The 27,139-nt window shown below is 40.7% G+C and overlaps 1 long non-coding RNA gene and 1 other non-coding gene across 2 annotated transcripts in view; both read left to right on the top strand.

The window, feature by feature from the left end:
• The window catches only part of LOC132031305 (uncharacterized), a 52,778-nt gene that overhangs the window by 20,976 nt on the left and 4,663 nt on the right, over positions 1-27,139 (top strand). Inside the window, exon 2 of the long non-coding RNA XR_009408232.1 lies at positions 21,369-21,983. This is a non-coding gene — a long non-coding RNA (uncharacterized LOC132031305). The remainder of the gene's footprint in view (positions 1-21,368; positions 21,984-27,139) is intronic.
• LOC132032242 (small nucleolar RNA R71) lies at positions 17,397-17,503 on the top strand. The gene has a single exon (XR_009408388.1). It is a non-coding gene; the product is annotated as a small nucleolar RNA R71 (small nucleolar RNA).

Consider the following 27,139-nt stretch of genomic DNA (forward strand, 5'->3'; position numbering starts at 1 on the left):
TTGGCTAAAGATAGGTCAGAATAGTCTATTTGAAGACTCTAAGTTAATTTGGATCTAAAAATCAAGTTTTCTCATCTTTAAGGATAGTAGGATTGATTAATGACAAGATGAGAGGGTCATGAGTGCGGGTATGAAAGTTATGAACCAGTTGGCAAAGGGGAGTCTTCTAAAGACATCTTGGAGAGGAGATTAGGAAAGAACTAAGTCTAACTTGGTTCATAATATCATTTTTCCAAATAAAAGGTTGTCACGAAATGCCCTATAAGTCTATGGGGTAATACTTGTCATATGTACACATTTGTACCTTCATTTCCTATCATTGAATCAAGGATTGATTAAAGTGAATTCGATCTTGCATAAAATAGCTACTTTAGCCTGAAAATGGACCTGTTATTATAGTTTTAGCTAGTTCACTTAGTGCTCATACTTTCTGGAACTTGGGAAAGGGAACAGGGTGAAGCAAAAACCTTAAATGAGTTTATCCTTAGTCTCAACAAGTCTTGAGTAGGTTCAGGGACCTTATTGTTTATGTCCAATCTTATAGACAACTTTAGTCAGTAATTCTGTTCCTTGCACTATATAGCTTTCAAATGAATTACTTGTATTGATTACGAATGTTTGTATTCCATTTGATACCTGTTTAGATTGCATGAAGCTGAGTATCCTTCTGTTGTTGGTTTGATAAATAATGAATGATTGCCTTGCTAAGATTAAGTCCAGATTTGCCTTAATATTAGTTTGAGAACCACATTGACTAAAAAGAAAATTAATTAGGTGGTTAATAGAGTAAAAGACTTAAGGGAAGCTTAGAAAGACTTGGAGTTGCTTGTAACCATAGTTTAGTACAGTCAACTTAAGTTGATGACTGATAATCCTAATTGAATCATAAGACTAAGGTGCCATTTGGAGGGATTAAGATTTGCTTGCAACCAGGTCCGGTACGGTGTCACCAATAGACGAGGGGAAGGTTTCAAAGATTAAACTTGGAAAGGTCGGAGTTATTTCAACCCAGCCCAATACCGCTTAATCATGATAATAAAGGAATTAGAATTTAGATGACTGGAAAAGGACATTAGTGAAAACTGCTTAAGTTAAAAAGAAGTGTATACATGGCATGTATACATAGGTGTTAATAAGAGGTAATCCTGTTAGATGTATACAAGGTATGTACACTTGATATACGTGTCAAAGTGTATATCAAGTGGTATACCATGTGTATATAGAAGTACATCAGACAATATATGAGTCTATATCAAGTCAAAATGGGATAGAAATCACCATAGGCTTTAATACTTAGTGTTTAAATGGCTTGCGGAACGAACCTAAGTGTTCGGCCCATCAGAATAAACATAAGACGGCCCATTTTAGTCTTAAGCTAATATAAGAGATAAGTTTGGACCTGGGTAGGAATTATTAAGGCCTTTGTGTGATTGGGCTTGCCAGGCCCATTTCCTGGGTTTGTTTGGCGTTAACTTAATCTGGTATCACTGTATATGCATATACTTTGATGATACACATGTATGCTTAGCAACATATGACCAGTCAATCGCAAGTCTGATAGTTTCGTTACCAGTCATATGGTCAAAATCCTCTCCGTTCAGTTAGCTTCTTAGGTCGTCTTTGAAAATCTTCCATTTCGACCGAATCCTGGACTATTCTGCCTCAGGCAAGACAAGTGCTTTGTTCATTATAACCGATGGACTAATACAGTTTCCCTTTTGAGATTCTCTGATTGACTCGTGGAGACCACCGAAAGTGTTTCTTTTACAAAAAAACTAAAATCACGATCCCTTTTAGCCCACCCATGCACTACGCTACAAATGCCAAAACATTCAATAATCTCCATTCGTCATTTATTCAGTCACTGCCCGTCTCCACCCATCCTCCCGTGGAGAATTAGTTTCAGTTGTGAATTACGCAGACCTGATTCTTGTCCCAGCAAGATACATAGCCAATCCTACATAAAGGTACGGTCTTCCATTGTTTCAAACTATGGACCCTCAGAACGGATCTGGGGTTTGTCTTTGAATCAGTCAAACTCCTCGAATTTTCATTCACGAACATTTTGAATCAAGTACCCTAAGGACTGGAAACTGGGGCAACTTGTTTAAAATGTTCGATAACTTTGTTCAAACTCCGAAATGACCCATTCAAAAAAGCAAATCCTTTCACGGAAATTAAAAAAAAAATGGGGACACGCCTTATTTGACGTCCCTAATGGGCTGTTTAGCCCCGATTCACCTAACACTCATCCCAGGGTTCATATTTTAATACTACCAGTCTATCATGACAATTTCAATAGGATTAACACGAGTCAATCATTATCCCACTAAGGAAATTGTCTGCGAGCGTAAGGACAAGAAAGCTACAAGGCGAAAAGCCTCAAGTCAGCAAGGACAAGAAAGCTACAAGGCGACGGGCCTCAAGTCAGTAGGGACAAGAAAGCTACAGGGCAACGAGCCTCAAGTTAGCAAGGACAAGAAAGCTACGGGGCAATGAGCCTCAAGTCATCAAAGAAAACAAAGCTATAAGGCGACGAGCCTCAAGTCAAAGTCAATATGCTAAAGAGGGATACGTAACTCCTCAACAAGTTGAAACCATGTCGACCCCATCTGTGGCAGAAGACGCATAGGATGCTTGCCTTTCAAGGTCATTCTTTCAAGAAATCACTACTTAAGAACACAAGTGTCTAGTGCAAACATAATTTAGCACTACGATGATTTCAATCCCCTTTCTTTCAGAGATCAAGGTGACAACGTTATCAAAGCAATGTGGAAACTATGTCCATGTAAAGTCTTATTTATGGATGTGTCGTCGACCATATTTATAACTAAAAGGTTGCAACCCTCTTTTACCTATGCTCGAATGACGGATACCATTTGTCTCTAATATTCGGCTTAAGTCTTTGGGGTACATATGGGCAACTCAAATCCGCCCGAACCCATCACAACTCATGGCTTTCTAAAATCATTCTGATTCACAAACGCTATCCCAATCTCACCCATAATTCGACACTAGGGCAAAATAGATTCATTTTTTGTCCTCGATACCTGAACTATGCAGTGACCTGACTTCCCAAGGTGGGATAGATAGGCAGTCCTTATAGGACTCGGTCACATTTAGGAACAAACACCATTTCTCCGTTCGAACTACATTCGACCTGATTCCTGACACAGCAGGATACGTAGGCGCTCGTCGAGCTCAGTCGTACCAATCAAAAATTCCAAGAAACCCCTAGAAAACCTCAGGGATGCAGAATTTTGAGAAAGACCTCAGAATTCCAGAGTATGAGAAGCGACACAAGAGTTAGCCAATACCGACCCCGAACTAGGGCAGAATTTTAAGAAGACCTCAAAAATTTCCTTCAAGACAATCAACATGAGAAGATGATCAACAGAGATCGCACACTGGGGCAGCATTTTTTAGGAGACCTCAAAATTTCCTTCAAGACAATCAACAGGAAAGACGATCGACGCAAATCGCACACTGGCAGAATTTTTTAGGAAACCTCAAAAATTCCCTTCAAGACAATCAACAGGAGAAGACGATTGGCGCAGCTCTCACACTGGGGTAGAATTTTTTAGAGAGGATCTTAAAAATTCCAATTCAAGGTTCGACACAACTTAGACCGGGGCAACTAGCTACCCAATCAAATCTCTTAGATGTCTAAAGCACTTCTAGAGAAAATCTACCCTTTTCTCATGAAATCAAAACAAAGTAGGGATACACCTTATGTGACATCCCGAAATTGGCTATATTAGCCTTCAATATCAAAACCATTCTTCAACACGTGATGAGCTACGAAATAACGACGCCAAATCAACATGACATTGTCAAAAGCACGTATCAAGACGAAGGAATGCCGCCAAGCATCAAGTCACTCGATCAAACTGAAGAGACGCTCGATATGCTAGACGAAATGGAAATCAAGTCTTTGATGATGACCAAAGATATCAAACAAAGCCTATCTGACGGCACAAGCCGAGTCTACGCCAAGTCATCGATGACTTTTCTTGACTACAAGCTGGAACAACTCGCTCCACATCAACAATTATTAGAGGAATCATAAACCACGTCAAACACATGATTCTCGGTATATCAATTTATTTTTGCTCGGAAGTGAGATATTTTCTATTTGTCCGGAAGTGGGATTTGCTATTTGCTCGGAAGTGGGATATATGCTATTTGCTTACCTGGAAGTGGATTTTATTGCTTGTTTACCGGAAAGTGGGATTTTACTACTTGTTTACCCTCAAGTGGGATATTTACTTTCAACATACTTGCTTGTCCACCTTAGAAAGGGACATACTTGCTCGTCCATCTTAGAAAGGGGCGTATATTTGTCTGTCCACCTTAGAAATGGACATACCTGCTCGTCCACCTTAAAAAGGGGAGCATATTTGTTTGTCCACCTTAGAAAGGGATATATCTGCTCGTCCACCTTAGAAAGGGACGTATATGTGCTTGTCCACCTTAGAAAGGTACGTACTTGCTCGTCTACCTTAGAAAGGGGCGTATATTTGTTTGTCCACCTCAGAAAGGGACATCTGCTCGTCCACCTTAGAAAGGGACGTATATGTGCTTTTCCACCTTAGAAAGGGACATACTTGCTTATCCACCTTAGAAAGGGGCATATATTTGTCTGTCCACCTCAGAAAGGGACATATCTTCTCATCCACCTTAGAAAGGGACATATCTGCTTGTCCACCTTAGAAAGGGACGTATATGTGCTTGTCCACACTAGAAAGGGACATATCTGCTCGTTCACCTTAGAAAGGGACGTATATATGCTTGTCCACCCTAGAAAGGGACATACTTGCTTGTCCAACTTAGAAAAGGGCGTATATTTGTTTTTCCACCTCAGAAAGGGACATATCTACTCGTTCACCAAGGGACGTATATTTGTTCATTCACCTTAGAAAGGGATGAATGTTCGCTTGTCAGCATTAGAAAAGGGACATACTTGCTCGTCTACCTTAGAAAGGGACGTATATTTGTTTGTCCATCTTAGAAAGGGACATACATGCTTGCCTACTTCTACAATGAATGAACGATGCTCCGTTGTTTTACAAAGTCCTTTTAAGATTATTTTTTTACTAAAGTCGCTAGCAAAAGTGACGACGTAGCTACTAACCATTTTCCTTAAGTACAGGTTCGTACGAATACTACTCACAAAACTGGACAGAGGCATCAGGGTGATAATCCTTGTCAATAGCCAAAAGGGACTATATAATGGACAAAACGCCACAAGGGCGACATAATTTAGCCGGAAGGGCCATATTAAAAAGGACGAAGCGCCACAAGGGCGGCATAATCAAGCCAAAGAGGGATATAGAGGACAAAAATGGCACATCTGACCACGAGGGTCACATAAATGGAACGAGATAATATCTGACCACAAGGGTCACAAGATGAATAGAAAGAACACATCTGGCGAAGAGGGTCATAGATTGGACAAAAAAGACATATTTGACCAAAAGGATCACATAAATGGAACGAGATGACATCCGACCACAAGGATCGCAAGATGGATAGAAAGAACACATCTGGCCACGAGGGTCATAGATTGGACAAAAAAGACATATTTGACCACAAAGGTCACACAATGAATGAACGACAAAGACATATCCGACCAAGAGGGTCACAAAGAGCGAATGACAAAGACATATATGACCAAGAGGGTCACAATAATTGAGCATAAAGACAAATTCGATCACGAGGGTCACACCAAGGATAAAAGGGAATATCCGACCACGAGGATCACAGGCAATACTACGGACGAAAGAAAGATCATCCAGCCGCAAGGGCCGTATCTGCCATATGCATGCCGCAGGGCAATTCATACAAACATTCTCAAATTACACCTAAATTATGGCGTAAGGCAGTCGATGTCAAATATAGTAACCTAACTAGGTTGGGGTCGAATCCCACAGGGAATAAAGTGTGAAATAAAATTCTAATCATATATTTTACTAATATCTAAATACTTTAGTTCTATTTCGACTAGTGTAGAAAAAAGGTTTTGGTTTGTATTCGCTATTTTGAGGTATTTGGAATTTGTTTGGATTAAAAGAACCAAAGTTGTGTCCCCGCTGTGATTAGATGTTATGCTATGGGTATCAATATGATATATTTCTAATGGGTCGTGGTTTTGTATGCACTTAATCTCTAATGCACTTCCTAATATTTTTCAATAGTTAGAAAGTATTTCTTTTCATGATTTTCCCAAATATAGAAAAGTTGCAAGTAAGACCGATTAAATATGCCAAGTAGAACTCATCTTATCCCTAAGTGAGTTCATTAAACGAGGGTTAGCGCCCCGAGTCCTTGTTATATTATTTCAACTCAAACCCTAGTTCATCTTTCCAAACAAAACTAGGGTTTGTGCATAAGTAAGTGTTTGCAACCACTAACTAACAATGAATATGAGAAATAATAAAACACATCACAACCCATTATATATATATATATGTTAGACACCCATTACATAACACCCATCATTTGGGTCCACAACTTTGATTAAAGAAACTACTCACACATATTGGTCACAAAAGTAGTAAGCAATAATAGAGACATAAAGCTTACAAAGTGTAATAAAGATGGTGGGAATGGAATCTTTTTGTCTTCACTAAGCTCCAAAAGTGGTGTATTCAATGCTCACCCACCAATGGAACTAATATTAAATGTTGGAGAAAAATCGATAATGACAAAAAACCTAAAATGTTCTTTAAATAGGCTCCAAAAACGCACATTAATTTGACAAAATTGCCCCTCGGGCAAGATCATGACCGTCGATCGGTTCGACGATCCGTCGATTCCTCGTCTTTGTTTCTTCAGTTTTATAGTCCATTCGATGGTGCCGTCGACCAGTTCGACACTCCATTGATTCTTCCGTCTTTCTCTCTTCTGGTAGACAAATCTGTTTGACGATACAAACGATGAAACGTCGATCAGGTCGACGCTTCGTCGATGGCTCCGTCCTTTGTCCTCTTCAACTTAGGCCATCACTGGAAAATTGAACTTATCGACGCTTCAAAGGACGGTCCGTCGATTGATCAATGGACCGTCGAATCTTCATTTCTGGGCATTTTTTCCTTTTTCCTTTGTTTTTGCTTTTGGGCCATCGTATTCCTAAAACACAACAAAAACACATTAAAATGACCCAGACTTACTTGAAAACAACCAAAATTCATAGTAAAAAGGCGTCGAATGTGCCACAAATCCGCGGCACATCAACACCCCCAACTTAGAATCTTTGCTTGTCCTCAAGCAAGTCAGACAAAACAACTACAAAATAAAAACTACAACTAAACTAAAATAAAGTAAAAGTAACTACAATGGTGTTTGTTCATCACTACCGCATGTGCATTTTCAATCAACTCCTCTTTTCCTCATTTCAAAACAAAGTTCTTTCATAATAACTTATTAGAATTGACTATGACGCTTCAATCAATGACATCACATTATCAGAAGCATTTATGCGTGCGAGTATTCACCATTATGCCCTCACTTAGATCAGAGAATGTCCCACACACAATTTTAAGATAAGAACCGGGACAAGGATAAATGAGAATAGAAAGCACTCACGCTCACAAAGAAGTTCATGATATACAAGTGCAGATACCATATGCTTGCCCTTAATTTCAATGCCTAACACTTTCAGATGGTTCAGTTGTGATCACTATAGGACTTGGTCTTGGGTTGTAATGTAGGCTCGGGGACGGGTAGGATACTTATTTGGGAATTAGTGACTCATCCTCCTCGACACTACACATTCTCACTTTTTGCACGCCCATTCTTTTCATTTCTGCAACTCATGACTATGATGTGATTTTATTCTTACTAGAACTTACAATCTTTTTATGAGATATATATTATTATATATATTATTATTTTTTTTATATCACTTTTCTCAAATTTAATCCGTTACCACATCACATCTAGTTCTCGACTATGTAACTCACACACCCCCAGCTTTAGGCTCTTAGCCTCTACTTCACACATATACCACCCCCAACTTAGGCGATTTGCCTCTTTTCTCTCGTAGTGTCAAGGAGGGAACGGGTGCAAAGATGGAATTAATTCATGAAGAGGGGAAAAGGTTTGTTACGGCTAATCAAGAAAAACAAGTCAAAGGCTCAAAAAGGGGGAACTAATGATATTCATATAGAACGGGTTTTGGCTTTTTAAGGCTAAAGTGACTATTTACAAGGAAAGCCTATGATCACTTCACAACCAACTATCCTAAGCAATATAGCACAACTTACCAGGCAAGTTCTAGATCCACATATGCCAACAATGAACACAAGAAAGTTCTCACACGCACAATGGCATAAGGATTTGAACACTCAACCCATACACACTCTAATATCTATGATGTCACAAAAAGAACCATACATGTCAATTCATTACAACTTATGATAAGCAATAAAATTTTGGAGGGGTCAATTTCAAATCATTTCATTTCCAAGTTCAAAAATATCCTTTTCATTCCAATTTGTTCTCAAAATTCATGCCATAAGTTCAAAATGCAACAACCACTAAAGTCACAATTACTCTAAGCAAGATTTAACATATATATACACTACAAGATACATCAGGTTACCCCACCCCCAGCAAAAAGACGATGCATTGTCCCTAATGCATCAAAAGCATACCATCACCGCATGGTGGAGGGGTCGACCCGAGATGCTCTAATCCCGCCGCCGCCGAAGGTGTCTCCTCCGCATCGCGAATGGAAACCCTCTCTCTCGCCGGCTCGGGGACCCGGGAGGTGGAGCGGGGAGCCGACCGGCCCCGTGACTGTAGGTCCTGAGGAGCTATAGTAATCGGCCCAACTGGTGCTGGGATAGCACTGATGCTGGAAGATGCTCCCGTGAACCTTGTGTCTAGGCGCGATTGACGAATACTCTTCTGAAACTTGGGGTCCTTATCCTCATTATCATCATCCTCATCATCATCAGTAGCCAATGTCTCAGTCCTCTTTCGCTTGAGACTTTCCCTAGTCTCATCCTCAGTCACCAAGTCAACTACTTTAATCAAATCTGAAATGCTGGCAACTGGCGCAGGTGGTGTCGGGTCATCCATAATAACCTGCTCTCGCGCACGAAGGGCCTTGATCTCGGCTACGAGCCGATTCAAGCTCGGTCTTCAATCTCCCAGAAGTACCACTCTCACTCTTCTTCTCAATAGTGAGTATCCGCATCTCTAAACCGTCAAGTCTCGCATTCACCCTAGCGTGATGCCTCTCCATAGCCTCCTGAAGAGGCTCCAACTCTGGTGCAATCTCTTTGCGAACAAACCTACCCAATTGTTGTAATATCCGGGTCACCTGCTGATCAGCTCGCTCTGCCTTGATGGCAAACTCTCTGAAGTTCGCCCTGTTGAGGACAAAGATATCCTCGGAGGCTGATGCTGCGGCTGAAGGAGGAATAGGAGCTGAAGATGGGACAGCAGGCCGAGGTAGTGCCTCTGAAGAAGTGGTAGCATCAGCTACAGATGGTGTGGAGGCAGCTGCTGTGGAAGGGCCCTCAGTGCCCAGATCAACTGTGCCCTGTGGCACTGAATCTATAACATGCTCAGTCTGCTCATCCGGAAAGTCTAGCAGTGAAGTACTGGTGGTCTGAGATGTACGGAGTGTCTCATCCCTACTCCGTGTGATGTCACACACCTTCGTTGCTGGGAGAGTGGTGGCGAAGGTCTCAATGTGTCTCACCTGGGCCATCCTGCACAACTGTGTGATAAGGCACGGGAATATCAATGCTGTCGCCTCCTGTGGTACGCGTGCCCGAATGGCTCTACTGATCAACTCTCCCAAATTCATCGGGTATCTGGATAGCATTGCAGCCACAACCACTGCTCTATCTGGTGTGACTATGTTATTCGCCCCCATAGGAAGAATGTGATAGATAATGAAATTCCACCAAAATTTAGCTTCCAAGCTGATATCAGCCTTATGTATCTTTGCAGACAAGTTACTCAACCATGGTGCCTTGTCCGTCGGACCCCGAGCCATCATTGTTGCAAACCATTCTCTCACAGATTGCTTCACTCTTCTTTCAAACTTATCATCATATTCCACTGTGGCTGGCTCAACGAAGTCATCTCCAAAATAAAACTTGTTGATTGTGCGGGCTGAGATATCAACATGCACACCTCGAACATACACTGTATCTAACGGAGGGGCGGCTTTCAAATCTTTCTTTTTCTTGTGCCGCTTCTCTAGAAGCACTCTGTAGGTGGCATAGAATTCCCGAACCATGGTCGGGCAATAGTCCCCTGGAGGCTGTGTGAATGCCTCTAAATGATAGTGCTGGATGAGATCAGTAATCCGAGGGTAACTCTCTAATCCGCTCATACTGATTTGTTCCTCTTCTTGAATATTCCTCCTCGGATTACCCCCGATGACTGTAGTCGCCCCCTTTATGTAGTACTTTCTGCACCCATCATAAGGAAATCGGATTGCAGCTATCTCCTTTTTTTGCAGCCGCATCCGCTCTTGTTCCTCATCTGAATTCAGTTCAGAAGCGGCTTATTGCTCTGTTGCTGCCTCGCTAGCACTAGCGGATGTGGAGGATGACTCCCTCTCATCAGACTAGGGGAGTTTGGGACAGGTGATGCTGCACTCGGAGTGGTGGTCCGTGCTCTCTTTGTAGTCGTTGGTACCACCTCCTCACGTTCAGAGTTGGAGGGTTCATCTCTAAGAGCAAGGGTCGATTGTCCCCGACCTCGGCCTTTTTTAGGACCACCACCCCGCTTGACTGGATTCTTTGGAGGCATATCTGCAAAAAGAACACCCTTCGTCATTGAGACAACCATAAAAATATAGCAAAACCAAAAAAAGATGCAGAACACGTGAGAATTTTAAAACGCCGGTGGCTTATCCGATCGAATTGCTCGAAGAAACGTCGAACAAGTGTTCGATCGAAGATCGAAAGCGTCGAAGTGTTCGTCGAACCGATCGACGAGCCGTCGATCTCATCATCGATCCCTATTTGGTCACTGGAAATTTCAAATTAAAGACGGTGGAAAGGACGCCCCGTCGATTGATTCGACGGACCGTCGAGTCCACCGTCGAGTTTGTTTTGCTTCAATCTTCTGAGAGGACTCATTCGCCATTGAGAAGGACGGTCCGTTGAATGAATCGACGAACCGTCGAACTTAGAATGGACTGTCGAATGATCACGGAGCAATAATGCTTTTTCTCAATTCAACAGCATTTACATCTACTCAATACGATCCTCGGGTCGTGGTGCAAACCCTCTCGTAATTGGGGTTACTCAGACTTCACCCAACGTTGGCTCGGGTTAGATTATGGAAAACAATTGGCGGGCAAAACAACTCTTTGGTCGTAATGCCCTCCAAGCCAAAGTTTCAAACAACACCACACTTGGGCATTTCATCAAACAGGTGGCGGGCAAAACAACAACAATCTCATGAAAGAGGTATATTTGTCGTAATGCCCTCCGACTCGGTGGAAGACGATACACTCGCTTCACGAGTCTCAAAAACAAACCAATCCCCACTAAAAAAATTATACCAATGAATCACACAAAAAACAAACCACTAGCAAAAATAAACTAACAAAAACAATACATGGAAGTCGAAGCAAACAACTAGTATGAACATATGAACAATCAATACATGATCTAGCATACCTTAAAATTGAGAGAGACTTGATTTTAGCACTTAAGGAATGATGAACACACAAAGAGCCACTACTAGGGTTACAACACTACGAATGAGAGAGAGAAAACAGAGAGAGAGAATGATGGTTAATGGGAGGAATGATGGTTAATGGGTGTGTTTAAGAGAGGGAAAGGTGGAGTAACAGTTATGGGATTGGGAAAGGTGGAGATAGAGTGAAAATTTGAAATGAAGCAAGAAATGGGGAGAAAGAAGGGGTGGTCGTTTTATATAAAAAAAACTTTAACCCTAACTGACGCGTTAAAAGGACGGAGCGTCGAATGTGTTCGACGTTCCGTCGATTGCAACGTCGGTCCCTTTCTTTTTATTTTAAATGCAAGGGAGAAAAATGCCCGTCGAACTGACCGTCGATCTGTTCGACGGAGCATCAAACCTGTCGTTGAATAAGCTTAAATGTGCCCGATCATTTCTACGGCGAAGGACGATTCGATCAAATAGTTCGATGAATCTTTCGATTAACAGTGTAGTCCATTTTCCGGATGAATCTTCCATGTGGTCCATTTCGACGGCGAATTCTACGTCCAGTCGAACAAACGGATCGACGGTCCGTCGAATGCGCATCATTCATCTGCTTCCTTTGCAATTTCTCCATTCAACACTTAGGTTCCTAGACACAACAACAAACATCAAAACAACACAAGAACAAAACCAACGAAACGAAAAACATAACGCGAAAATGAACATGGGTTGCCTCCCAAGAAGCGCACAATTTAACGTCGCGGCACGACGTAATACCACTTTTGGTGTCAAGGTCCGGTGCCATGTTTCAACCGGTGAGCATCAACAATCTTGTCCCCATCAACCATCCAATGGTAGTGCTTTACCCGATGGCCATTCACCTTGAAAGTACGAGTCCCATCTTCGGACTTCAATTCCATCGAACCATTGGGTGAAACACTCACCAAAGTAAAAGGGCCGGACCACTTGGATTTCAATTTGCCCGGAAAGAGCTTCAACCTTGAATTGAATAGCAACACCGAATCACCCAGTTGAAAATCTCTCTTCAAAAGTTTGACATCATGATAATGCTTCATCTTTTCTTTATACAAAGCCACACTCTCATAGGCATGATACCGAAACTCATCCATTTCATTCATTTGAAACAACCGCAACTTGGCTGCTTCGTCCCAATCCATGTTCAATTTTTTTAATGCCCACAAAGCTTTGTGTTCAAGTTCAACCGGTAGATGGCAAGCTTTGCCAAACACCAACCGATAAGGAGAAGTACCAATGGGAGTCTTGAATGCCGTTCTATAAGCCCAAAGAGCATCATCAAGCTTTAATGACCAATCGGTTCTATTTGCATTAACCGTCTTGGCTAAGATACTCTTTATCTCCCGATTGGAGACTTCGACTTGCCCACTAGTTTGGGGATGGTAAGGAGTTGCCACCCTATGCTTCACTCCATACTTCTCCATGAGATTAGTGAATTGCTTGTTGCAAAAGTGAGTGCCACCATCACTAATGATTGCCCTAGGAGTGCCAAACCTTGTGAATATGTTCTTTTTGAGAAAATTTGTGACACTCTTTCCGTCATTGTTGGGCAATGCTACGCTTCGACCCACTTGGACACATAGTCAACCGCAACAAGGATGTACCGCATACCACGAGAACTCACAAATGGGCCCATAAAGTCGATGCCCCACACATCAAAGAGTTCAACCTCCATGACAAAATTCATCGGCATTTCGTGCTTTCTCCCAATTGACCCTTGGCGTTGACATTGGTCACAAGATTTCACCAACAAATTTGCATCATGATAAAGGGTGGGCCAATAATAGCCACATTCAAGAACTTTTGCCGCGGTGCGGTTCCCACTATGATGACCCCCACGGAGAGTCATGGCAAGCTTTTAAGATTTTCATGGCCTCGGATTCGGCCACACACCGCCGAATGATGTTGTCGGCACAAGTGCGGAACAAATAGGGCTCATCCCAATAGTATTGACGACTATCTCTCAAAAATTTCTTCTTTTGATAAGCTTTGATGTCGTCGGGAATAAGACCCGTCACCAAGAAGTTGGCGATATCCGCATACCAAGGAGCAACTTCACAAGATACGGCCAAAAGTCTTTCATCGGGAAAAGCATCATTTAATTCAAGATCTCCACTCGGTCTCCCGGCTTCCTCAAGCCTAGATAGATGATCCGCAACTTGGTTTTCACAACCTTTTCGATCTTTGACTTCAAAGTCAAACTCTTGCAACAATAAAACCCAACGAATCAACCGCGGCTTTGCATCTTTCTTTGTCATCAAATATCTCAATGCCGCATGATCCGTGTGAACAACCACTTTGGATCCCAAAAGATAGGCCCGAAACTTCTCAAAAGCATATACAATGGCTAGAAGTTCTTGCTCGGTGACGGTATAATTCATTTGAGCACCATTGAGGGTTTTGCTAGCATAATAAATTGGGTGCATGATTTTGTTGTGCCTTTGCCCAAGCACCGCACCAATAGCAAATCCGCTCGCGTCACACATGAGCTCAAATGGCAATGACCAATCCGAGAGATAATAATTGGAGTAGAAGTGAGCATTTCCTTCAATTCATTAAATGCCTTAAGGCACTTTTCATCAAACACAAACTTAGCCTCCTTTTCAAGAAGCTTACACATCGGATTGGCAATTTTTGAGAAATCTTTGATAAATCGCCGATAGAAGCCGGCATGTCCCAAGAAGCTACGAACTCCTTTGATAGAGATAGGTGGAGGAAGCTTGGCAATAACATCAATCTTTGCTTGGTCTACCTCAATACCCTTCTCAGAAATCTTATGGCCAAGGACAATCCCTTCCTTCACCATGAAATGACATTTCTCCCAATTAAGTACAAGGTTGGTTTCTTCACACCGCTTCAATACCTTACCGAGATTGGCAAGGCATTCATCAAAGGAGTCACCAACAACCGAAAAGTCATCCATAAAGACTTCCAAGAAATCTTCCACCATATCCGAGAAAATAGACATCATACACCGTTGGAATGTAGCCGGGGCATTGCATAAGCCAAAAGGCATTCGGCTAAAAGCAAAAGTGCCATAAGGACAAGTGAAAGTGGTTTTCTCTTGGTCCTCTAAGGCAATGTTAATTTGGTTGTACCCCGAATAGCCATCCAAAAAGCAATAATAAGATCTTCCGGCTAGCCGATCAAGCATTTGATCAATAAAAGGCATAGGGAAGTGGTCTTTACAAGTTGCGGTGTTGAGCTTTCGATAGTCCATACACACTCGCCATCCGGTGACCGTCCTTGTAGGAATCAACTCATTCTTGGAATTAGGGACAACGGTGATGCCCCCTTCTTTGGCACACATTGTACCGGACTCACCCATGGACTATTTGCAATTGGGTATACAACACCCGCATCCAACCATTTGATTATCTCCTTCTTGACCACTTCTTGCATAGGTGGGTTTAGCCTTCTTTGATGCTCTACACTCGGTGAACTATCTTCCTCAAGCTCGATTCTATGTTCACAAATACCGGAGGGAATCCCCTAATATCTGCAATAGTCCACCCAATAGATCTTCGATAAGCCCGCAACACTTCAAGCACCCTTTGAGTTTGTTCCTCATTTAACAAAGATGAGAGAATAACCGGTAGAGTATTATCCGGGCCAAGAAAAGCATACTTCAAATGAGATGGAAGTAGCTTGAGCTCAAGTTTTGGTGGCTCAATAATCGAAGGCTTAGCCGGAGGAGTGGTTCTTTTGTCAAGATCAAGAGATAATTTCTTTGGCTCATAAGAATACGAACCCCGGCCAATAAGAGAATTTACCGTTTCAACATACCCCTCCATTTCATCCGCCTCAAAATTCACCAAAATAGCCGAAAGTGCTTCGTCAAAGTGCTCCTCCTCTAATTTATGCTCCACCGCTTCGTCTACCACATCGAAAGAATCAATGACCGAAATGCTCTCATAAGCACTTGGCAATTTTAACCCCTTGCTAGCTTGGAAGGTTACCTCTTCATCATTTACCCGAAATTTTATTTCATTCTTTTTCGAGTCCATTAAAGCTCTCCCGGTGGCAAGAAATGGCCTTCCCAAGATAATTGGGACTTCTTTGTCAACCGCACAATCAAGGATGACAAAATCCGCCGGTAATAAGAATTCCCCCACTCTAACAAGGACATCATCAACAACCCCTACCGGTCTCTTGATGGTTCTATCGGCCATTTGGAGACGCATGCTCGTTGGTCTAGGTGTCCCCAAACCGGATTGTTTATAGATGGCTAGTGGCATCAAATTAATACTAGCCCCATTATCACACAAGGCACGAGCAAAATCATGGTGACCGATGGTGCAAGGAATAGTGAAAGCCCCGGGATCTCCCTTCTTCTCAACCTTTGTGGACGAAATAATAGAGCTCACACGGTGGGTGACTCCCACCGTATCATGCTTGATTGGTCTTTTCTTCGTCAACAAGTCCTTCAAGTATTTAGCAAATCCCGGCATTTCTTGGAATGCATCAAGAAATGGGATATTCATTGACAACCCTTTCAATTGGTCATAGAAGCGTTGGCACTTGGCATCCTCCGTTCTTTTCATCAATCTTTGTGGGAACGGGGGAGGAGATTTATATGTTTGAGTCAAGGGTCTAATTGCCCCCGTGACCTTGCTCTTTTGAGTGCTACCCTCGGTAGCTTTTTCAACACTTGGCACCTCATCACCCTCAACAACAATAGGGTGTGCCACCTTCTCCTTCTCAATAATAATAGGCACTTCAATTGGTGCCTCAATTTCTTCTTCAATTTCTTCTTCAATAACCTCATCAACAACCGGCTCAACAATAATAGGTTCAACCACCCTCTCATCCACCGCATTAAGGATCTTCCCACTTCTAGTAGAAATAGCTTTGCATGAGGCAATGTGATCACCTCCACTACCCTTTGGGTTCGGAATTGTGTCGCTAGGAAGTCCTCCTCTTTGTGGAGGATGTTGCTCACGAGAAAGATCTCGCATTTGTGACTCAAGTTTTTGAATCGAAGCGGTGTGAGAGCCTACCACTTCGGTCAAATTTTCCATCTTCTTGTCACTCTTGTTTTGGTTTTCCAAGATCTTCTCAAGCATAGATTCCATTCGAGAGGTCCCTTGATCATTGGAAGGACCCTCTCGCCAATTTTGAGAGTTGGAAGAACGGCCTTTCGGTGGAACATAGGCATTAGAATTCGATTACCATAATTGTTGTTGTTGTAATCCTTCCTATCCGAACCACCATATTCATTTCGGCCATATTGATTGCTTTGTTGTTGGGGTCTCCATTGCTTTTGATAACCCCCTTGAGAGTTATCGATATAATTAGCATCCTCACGTTGTTGTTGCCCCTCTAGATAGGTCTCCTCCGAGACTTGATACATTCCGGGAGCATGAGATGGCATTTCTTCAACAACATTTACACCCTTGGCTTCTTTCTCCGCAAGCCTCTTTGATAGCAAATCCACGGTGGTTTGCAATTGAGCAAAAGCATGATCTCGCTCATGATTCTCTTTGGCCACCGCGGCAATAGAAGGACTACCATAGGACAAATCTTCACTATCATTGGAGTGCCAAGCTTGGTGATGAGTGGTGAGCCGATTCAGCAAAGTAGTAATATTTGCAAAAGTCCGATCCATGAAACAACCACCCGCGGCCGTATTAACCGCAATTTGATTCATAGTGTCTAACCCCTTGTAAAACTTCTCCATGAGCACATTCTCCGTGAAACCATGATTGGGAGATTGGGTTAGATAGTACTTGAACCGATCCCAAGCACTGTGTAGTTGTTCGCCCGGTAATTGCTTGAACTCAAAGATTTTGTCTCGGAGTTCTGCCTTTTTGCTCGGCGGAAACCACTTCTTCAAGAAAATATCGGATAATTCGGCCCATGTGTGGATTGAGTTGCTTGGAAGCTTCTCATACCATTCACGAGCTTCTCCGATAAGAGAATATTTGAAAAGCCTCAACCGAAGAGCATCAGAATGAACAGCGCCATTTGTTTGTTGAGTACACACATGCAAGAAATTCTTGAGATGGCGAAGTGGGCAATTCTCCGAAGAATTTTTGAAGTACCCCTCAAGTTTCAATAAATGGTAGAGATGACTCTCCACTTTGAAGTTTGCATTTCCAACTCGAGGAGGAACTACCGCAGCCGCATACTCCGCATCATTCATAAAATCCGCAAATACATTCTCATCCTCTCCCGCTACTGGTACAGGTGCAGGAGGGTTTATATGGAGCCCCTCTTGATTTTGATTTCTTCGATTGTTTCGGTTGGCTCTACCATCTGTTGCCTAATAACAAAGAGACAACAAACAGAGTGATGGAATAGAAAAAGGTTTAAAGAAAAGTATTTAACAATTAGTAAATTTCAAAACCGTATTCCCCGGCAACGGCGCCAAAATTTGATACGCTCAAATTACACCTAAATTATGGCGTAAGGCGGTCGGTGTCAAATATAGTAACCCAACTAGGTTGGGGTCGAATCCCACAGGGAATAAAGTGTGAAACAAATACTAATCATATATTTTACTAATCTCTAAAGACTTTAGTTCTATTCCGACTAGTATAGAAAAAGGGTTTTGGTTTGTATTCGCTATTTTGAAGTATTTGGAATTTGTTTGGATTAAAAGAACCAAAGTTGTGTCCCCGCTTTGTGATTAGATGTTATGCTATGGGTATCAATATGATATATTTCTAATGGTCGTGGTTTTGTATGCACTTAATCTCTAATGCACTTCCTAACATTTTCTAATAGTTAGAAAGTATTTCTTTTCATGATTTTCCCAAATATAGAAAAGTTGCAAGTAAAACCGATTAAATATGCCAAGTAGAACTCTTCTTATCCCTAAGTGAGTTCATTAAACGAGGGTTAGCGCCCCGAGTCCTTGTTATATTATTTCAACTCAAACCCTAGTTCATCTTTCCAAACAAAACTAGGGTTTGTGCATAAGTAAGTGTTTGCAACCACTAACTAGCAATTAATATGAGAAATAATAAAACACATCATATATATATATATATATATATATATATATATATATGCAATGTTAGACACCCATTACATAACACCCATCATTTGGGTCCACAACTTTGATTAAAGAAACTACTCACACACATTGTTTACAAAAGTAGAAAGCAATAATGGAGACATAAAGCTTACAAAGTGTAATAAAGATGGTGAAAATAGAATCTTTTTGTATTCACTAAGTTCCAAAAGTGGTGTATTCAATGATCACCCACCAATGGAACTAATATTAAATGTTGGAGAAAATTCAGATTGTGAAAAAAAACCTAAAATGTTCTTTAAATAGGCTCCAAAAAGGCACAGTAACAATTGACAAAACTGCCCCTGGTGGCAAGATCGACGGACCGTCGATCGGTCCGTCGATGCCTTCATCTTTTGTTTCTTCAGTTATATGGTCCATTCGACGGTGCCGTCGACCAGTTCGACACTCCGTCGAGTCTTCCGTCTTTCTCTCTTCTTGTTGACAAATATGTTCGACGATACAAATGACGAAACGTCGATCAGTTCGACGCTTCGTCGATGCCTCCGTCCTTTGTCCTCTTCAGCTAAGGCCATCACTGGAAAGTTGAATTTATCGACGCTTCAAAGGACGGTCCGTCGATCAATCGAGGGACCGTCGAATCTTTATTTTTGGGCATTTTTTCCTTTTTTCCTTTGTTTTTGCTTTTGGGCCATCGTATTCCTATAACACAATAAAAACACATTAAAATGACCCAGACTTACTTGAAAACAACCAAAATTCATAGTAAAAAGGCACTACACCTCTGTAGAAGGCATGTAGGTAACCGTATCAAAACCACTCTACCCAAAGCACAAGACTCGTTACCTTTGAGTTTCACATTTAGTGTAATCTCAGAACCTACACTGGGGCATCACTGACTTTCTTTGCAAATCTAGATGACAACATAGTTAAGGTACATGAAATTATGTCTGTACAAAGACTTAACTATGAGTGTGAAGCATGCCACATCCATAGCTAAGAAGTCGCAAGCCTCTTTTCTGTATTTGAAAAGTTTTGAAGTCATCTATTTCGACCAAAGGCAACTTCCACATAAGGAATACCTTTCGTACCAATCGATTTGAACTACATACGGCATGATTCCCAGGGACGGGGATATGTAGGCGAACTCCATAACAGAGAGCTCGGCCGTAATCCAAACTCCCTCTCAATCATGTCCCAAGTTCGAGACTCATAAATTCGACATTAGGGCAATTTTGAAAGCTTCCAAAAAAAAAAAAATTAAGTCAAGCACTTTTAGAGATGAGTTGAGTTGATCGGACAAAAATCGGGTTTGTCAAATTTCGTTGCCTAAGGACGGCTCCACCATCCCTGCACAATGAAGGGGCAGCTGTTGACACCCAATTTTTGCCCTCCAAAAATTCAAATTAACTAGTCAAGCTTCTTGAATCTCAAACTGAGTAAAATAAATATTCATAAATTTAAAAAAAAAAAAAAAAACTTTCTAAACTGTTTTCGGTGTTACTATACAATTTCATTTGGCAAAATACCATAATATATATTATGTATACTTTACGGATAATTTTAAGTCTTAATCATGTTACAATATCAATTCGAAAATCAATTTGCACAAAAAACCAGTGTTTTAATTACGTATGTATTCTAACTGTCAAATTAAAATCCTTCACGACTTAATTACTGTAATTTATCTCTTTTGCAAATAAATATTTTACTTTGTTAAAGTCAAGAAGTTTGATTAATTAATCGAATTATTGATCCATTCTCAAATTTATTTCAATTGAAAAGCTTTGATTACAAAATTGAGCTAAAAATGGCTATCCTTTTAAAAGATCAGCCTTTTAAATCATTTTCATGCCAAGACACTTAACCTAAGGCCCAACGCCTAATCCCCTTGACTAGGCCGACTTTTTTAATAAACACCCAAAATCCCCTTAATCCTCTTCATTTTTTTCACCAAAACACGCACCAAACAAAGCTCTCTGTCTCTAACGTTCCCTTTTCATCATAACCGAAAATATCCATTTCTGGCTAAGGTTCAGATGCACTTTTGCTTTCCCAGAGCTTGTTCGCCTATTAATGGCAAAGAATTTATTAGACCTTGTCTTCTTCATCAGGTCCAAACAATAACTTGATGCTTTTCAATTTCATTGGGGTTTTATCTTTTCTTTTCCAATGGAAATGGACGGATATAAAAGAATTCTTTTCAAATCCGGATTTTTAAATGAATTCTCAAACAAATTTCAAATTGGACATTGTCCCGCATCGTTAGTTTGACAAAAAAAACTAGGTTTTGGGGGTTCTATAAATAGAACTCCCATTTCTTCATTCAATGAGAGGTTTTTGCACAACTACAATAAGTTTGAAAACACCTAAGTTCTAAAATTTTCAATTACTTGGCTTTACACAAGAAATTTCTCTTGTAAGTCGAAACCTTGAATCATCGGAACTAGTTAAAATATTTTTTGAGTTCGAGTTAGTTCTTCGTCGCTGGTGAAAGATCGAAGGTGATAAGCTACTCTCGTCTCCCCCCATCGCTGCTCGACAAAAAGTTAATTCGCAACTCCCATCTCTTTATTTTCTGTTTTCTTTTCATTTTGGAATTTGTGTAGTATTATATAGGTTTTTTTTTCTCTCCGATCTGTTCTGTTAGTCTACTTCATTTAAGTTAATTTTAGCTATGTAGCTTAAGGTTGATATGAAGGCTGCGTTACTTTGAGTAATGCATGTGTTTAAGCTGTAAACTGATTTGCTATTAGCTGTTAGTATGATTTAATTCTAGTTCAGAAAGTTTGGTTAATATCGATATAGTTATGAACTAGGTGCTTTAACATTCAAATGTCCACTGCCTAGGCCTAATTATACAAAAATATCCATTGTTTTAGTTTGTTGAAATAACTACCTGACCCTTGTGGGTTAACAGTCCTTAGATATCAACCGTTGTTTGGTTAAACTTCAGTTTATTTCAAAGAAAGGAAAAACAAATAACTATTGGTTCGTTCAAATTTTTCTGAGTCTACCTCTAGTTTTTCCCTGACTTTCAAAGGATATTGTAGACAACTATGTGTAATTATCTATGTTAGCTCAATGACTTGGTGTATTTAATATTAAAATCTTAAAATGGTAACTGTCTCTTGAGGGAAAGAAAAGAATGAGTCTCAAGTATGAAATGATCAAAGGTCTTCTTATAGTTATGCTAAATCAAGTCTGGAATGCAATAGATCATGTCTATTTCTTCTTTGCCTATTGTCAATTCCTCTATATGTCCGATGCTCCTCCTAAACTGTTTAATAAGTTTCATGATCATGTTTGTGTCACGACCCTACCGGAGGGTCATGGAGGGTACCCGGAGCTAGCCTACCGAGCACCTCTTAACATACTGCTCATATTCATATCTAGGTGGACCACATAGCTAACTCATAAATACCATAATCTATAACAGCATGAGTTCAAAGATAACACATCTATATAACATCACCAACTAGGCCATAAGTGCAAGCTGAAAAAACTGCCAAAAATGATATACAACAAAGTGAACCAATAAGGTTACTGAACATCTAACTATGTACATCTGTCTACGAGCCTCTACAAAGAGTATCAAACATCATAAGGACGGGATAGGACCCTGCCATTCCCATCTGTACACAAAAGAATAATACCGAATAAACTGTGGCTCCAGGACAAATGGAGCGCTCCTGTGCAAAAGCTGATGAAACAGCCTAAGGATCCGGTCCGTCTCCCTGTCTACCTGCAGCTATGAACGCAGCGTCCATAACAAAAGGACGTCAGTACGAGCAATGAACTGAGTATGTAAGGCATGAACAACAACATAAATAAAGTATGAGAGTTGCATAGGATAGGAGAAATAACCTGTACATCTGATTGCCTCTTAAGGGGGATATCATGCGTGCTTAGCTTTTTTTAAAAAAAAAACACATTTTCATACATAAATAATATATCTATTAGTGTTGTGGAACGTACAGCCCAGTCTATAGATGTTAGTGCTGCGAAACATGCAGCTCGATCCATATATCATATCATCCCGCGTCCGGGTATCATCATAACCTGCCCACTGCAGTGGTGTGCACATCTTTGTGCCTGTCCAGCCGACTATAGCGCGGCGCGGTGTGAGAAAATACATACATATATATAAAGCATGCATGAGAGCCCAAATAAAAAGTCATAAATCTATTGGAGTGACATAAGGTCGGTAACCTCCGATGTGCCATTATGGAATCATCATCGCTAAATCTTAGTTTGAAGGAACAAATATCATAAGATGAGATCATCAACAATGAGTATATTTCAATAACCACACACAAGCCCAATAATATTATGAGAATGTCAAGAACTATAAGTTTTGGATTTTTTTTGGAAATGAAATCATCACTAACATCATGAAGAGCATTTATTGAAATTGTCATAAGAACCTTAAGAATCATGAGTTTCTAACATTTTTTTAGGAACAAGAATGGTATGGATGTCGTGTGAAGGTTTACAACTCATGAATCATGCCTTAAGAAAGAAAGGGTTAGCCTTAACATACCTTTATGTCTCCCTAACTGCTTAACGTTCTCCTCCCAAGCTCGCAAATCTACATTTAAGAGGAGTCACACTAAGGTCAAGTCTTGAAAATACTCATGAGTTCAAACTAGAGTAACTAATGGGCTAACAAAATTTGGGCAGCACTCCCCCTATTTTATTGACTTCCATCAAATTCTAAATCAACTCCCAACAATAATAACAACTGCAACAATACCATGATTAAGAGATTTCATTCAACTTATATCCAACACAATCCCAAAAGTTCTTCTCATAATCAATTTATAACAACCACCTCAACACAACCCCTCATACATTTGTATACAACACTTCCTCATCATTACTATTACCCCTCATAACAAGATCATAATCATAACATGTCCAAAATTATAACTCAAGTTAATTTACTAATCAAACTATCCTCAAATTCATATTTGAACTTCCTTTTTCACTTTCTTTCATCAATCAAGTTGTACCACAATCAAGCAACCTTAATAACATGTAATAGATGTGAAAACTTACCTGAATCACACAAAATCAAGCTTGGATCAATTTATTCCACTAGAGTGAAACCTCCAACTTCAACACCCAAGGAATTCTCGGACTCAACAAACCCTAGAGAGCCTCCAATACTTGAATCTCTTGATCTTTGCCCTTTAATCTTTGAGTTCACTTGGGGTTGGTTAAATATGTTTAGAGGAAGATTCTAGAGCTTTCATGGACTTGAGAAATGTTGGAAATGAGCTAAAATGAGTAAGGGTCGAGTATATAACCTAAAAAAAAGAAACTGCCACCGCCTCGAATATATGGTCCAATATACGGACAATAAATAATTTACGGTCCGTACATTTGGACCGTAAATCCCAAACAGAAAACCACCACTCACTGGTTTGATTTTACGGTGGAATCCATAAAATTTACGATCCGTACAAAATATACGGTTCGTAGATTCAGTCGTAAATCTCAACTTTGCCGAAACGTATTCTCATCAATTCATTGAGCCTCTAATCCTTCCAATACCTGCTAAACATGAACTTAACCGCTTATAACTATAAAATAAACTTGTCTAATCTCATTTAACCTTGATGACCGCGGTATCCAAGACTAGAACCACTAATCACATGACGAATCTCACTGTATAAAACCACGAGGTGTAATATCCTTCCCCCCTTAGAAACATTCGTCCTCGAATGTTAGACTCTTAGGGATTCTACAAAAATTTCGATAGAGTTTCTGCTATAACTATACCACTACCATCCTGTCACAACAACTCAAAATATACAATGCCTCATAGGGCTACAACAACAACAATAATATTGGCCCCACACGACCAAAAGATCACAAAAAGAAAGTATTACGCACCTGAAGACAATGGCGTATCTATCTGAACCTCCTCTGGCAATGGAAATAAGTATGGATACTTGGACTTCATATTTTCTTCAGCTTCCCAAGTCATTTCTTCCCTATTATTGTTTTTCCATAAAACTTTAACTGAAGCTACATCTTTGGTCCTTAACCTCCGGACCTGCTTATCTAGGATAGCAATGGGAACCTCTTCGTAAGCTAATTGCTCGGTAATCTGAACAACATCTACAGGTACAACTCTAAAAGGGTCTCCAATGCACTTACGAAGCATTGACACATGGAAAACTAGATGGACTGTCTCCAAGTCTGGGGGTAGATCTAACTTATAGGCTACTTAGCCCACTTTACGTATAATTCTGTAGGGTCCAATGTATCAAGGACTGAATTTACCCTTCCTACCAAATCTCATAACACCTTTCATCGGTGACACCTTCAAGAATACCCAGTCATTGACTTGGAATTCCAAATCTCGTCGGCGATTGTTCGCATAGGACTTTTGTCGGCTTTGGGCTGTCAATAATCGGTCCTGAATAAGCTTAACTTTCTCTACTGCTTGTTGAATCAAATCTAGCCCAACTAATTTAGTCTTTCCCACGTCGAACTATCCAATTGTGATCTACACTTTCGCCCATATAAAGCTTCATACGGAGCCATCTGAATACTGGAGTGACAACTATTATTGCAGGCGAACTCAATAAGTGGCAAATGATCATCCCAGCTGCCTCCGAAGTCTAGCACATATGCTCTTAACATATCTTCAAAGGTCTGAATATTGCGCTCAGCTTGTCCATCAGTTTGGGGGTGAAATGTTGTGCTAAGACTCACCTGGGTCCCCAAACCATCTTGAAAAGACTTCCAGAAATTAGCTACAAACTGTGCTCCTCTGTCGGAGATGATGGCTACCGATATACCATGGAGTCGTACTATCTCCTCAATATAGAGCTTTGCATAATCTTCAGCTGAGTACGTAATTCTAACCGACAGAAATTGAGCTGACTTTGTGAGTCTATCCACAATTACCTATATAGAATCATACTTACACTGAGAACGAGGTAAGCATGTAATGAAATCCATATTAATTACTTCCCATTTCCAAGTCGGAATTTTCATAGCTTGTAGCAACCCTCCAGGCTTCTGATGCTCCATCTTTACCTGTTGGCAATTAGGACATCGAGCTAGGAACTCCGCTATGTCTTTCTTCATTTCATCCCACCAATAAACTGACTTAATGACATGATACATCTTCGTTGCTCCCGGATGAACGGAATAATAGGAATAATGGGCTTTCCCCAAAATCTGGCGATGTAGCCCTGCAACATCGGGAACACATAATCTGTCTCGATATCTAAGAACTCCATCTGCCGAAATTCCAAATGGTGACTTTTTCTTCTGAGGGAATGTATCTCTATAGTGAATTAACATGGGATCTTCATACTAGCGCTCTTTCACCTCAACGACCAAGGAAGAGACAGCTGAATTCTGGACAGTGACTCCTGTATTACCTGAGTCCATCAAGCGAACTCCTAGGCTGGCTAGCTGTTGAAGATCATGAGCTAACTCCCTCTTCTCTGGCTGAACATCACATAAACTACCCATGGATTTGCAGCTAAGAGCATCAGCTACTACATTCGCCTTTCCAAGATGATATAAAATACTGACATCATAATCTTTCAATAGCTCCAACCACCACCTTTACCGCAAATTCAAATCCTTATGATTGAAAATATACTGGAGACTCTTATGATTGGTATAGATATCAACATAAATGCCATACAAATAATGCCTCCACATTTTCAATGCATGAATCACCACAACCAACTCTAGATCATGGGTCGAGTACAGAGATGGAAGAAACACCTTCTACAAATGTTCTGTAATAACCTGCCAACCCAGAAAACTACGAACTTTAGTAGGTGTTGTAGGCCTTGGCCAAGTCTTCACAGCTTCAATCTTTTGAATATCCACCCGAATACCATCAGCTGAAATAATATGCCCCAGAAAAGCCACAGAATTCAACCAGAACTCATAGTTAGAGAACTTCGCATATAACTTCCGGACCTGAAGAACTCTAAGGACAGCACGTAAATAATCTGCATGTTCTGCCTCTGATCGAGAATATACCAGGACATCATCGATAAACACGATCACAAAAGAGTCCAAGAAAGGCCTGAATACACTATTCATCAAATTCATAAACATCGTTGGTGCATTAGTCAATCCGACCGACATTACTCGAAACTCGAAATGACTATATCTAGCTCTGAAGGCCGTCTTCGGTATATCTTTCTCCCTAACTCTTACCTGGTGGTACCCCGATCTCAAGTCTAGCTTTGAGAACCATTTGGCACCCTGCAACTGATCAAATAAATCATCAATTCTTGGAAGGGGGTACTTGTTCTTTATCGTCACCTCATTCAACTGCCTATAGTCGATACGCATCCATAAGGAGCCATCTTTCTTTTTTAGAAATAACACGGGTACTCCCCACCACAACGAACTAGGCCTAATAAAGCCTTTTTCGAGTAGATCATTCAACTGCTCCTTCAACTCCCTCAA

The sequence above is a fragment of the Lycium ferocissimum genome, chromosome 9 (assembly GCF_029784015.1).
Source record: "Lycium ferocissimum isolate CSIRO_LF1 chromosome 9, AGI_CSIRO_Lferr_CH_V1, whole genome shotgun sequence".
NCBI classification, from domain to species: Eukaryota; Viridiplantae; Streptophyta; class Magnoliopsida; order Solanales; family Solanaceae; genus Lycium; species Lycium ferocissimum.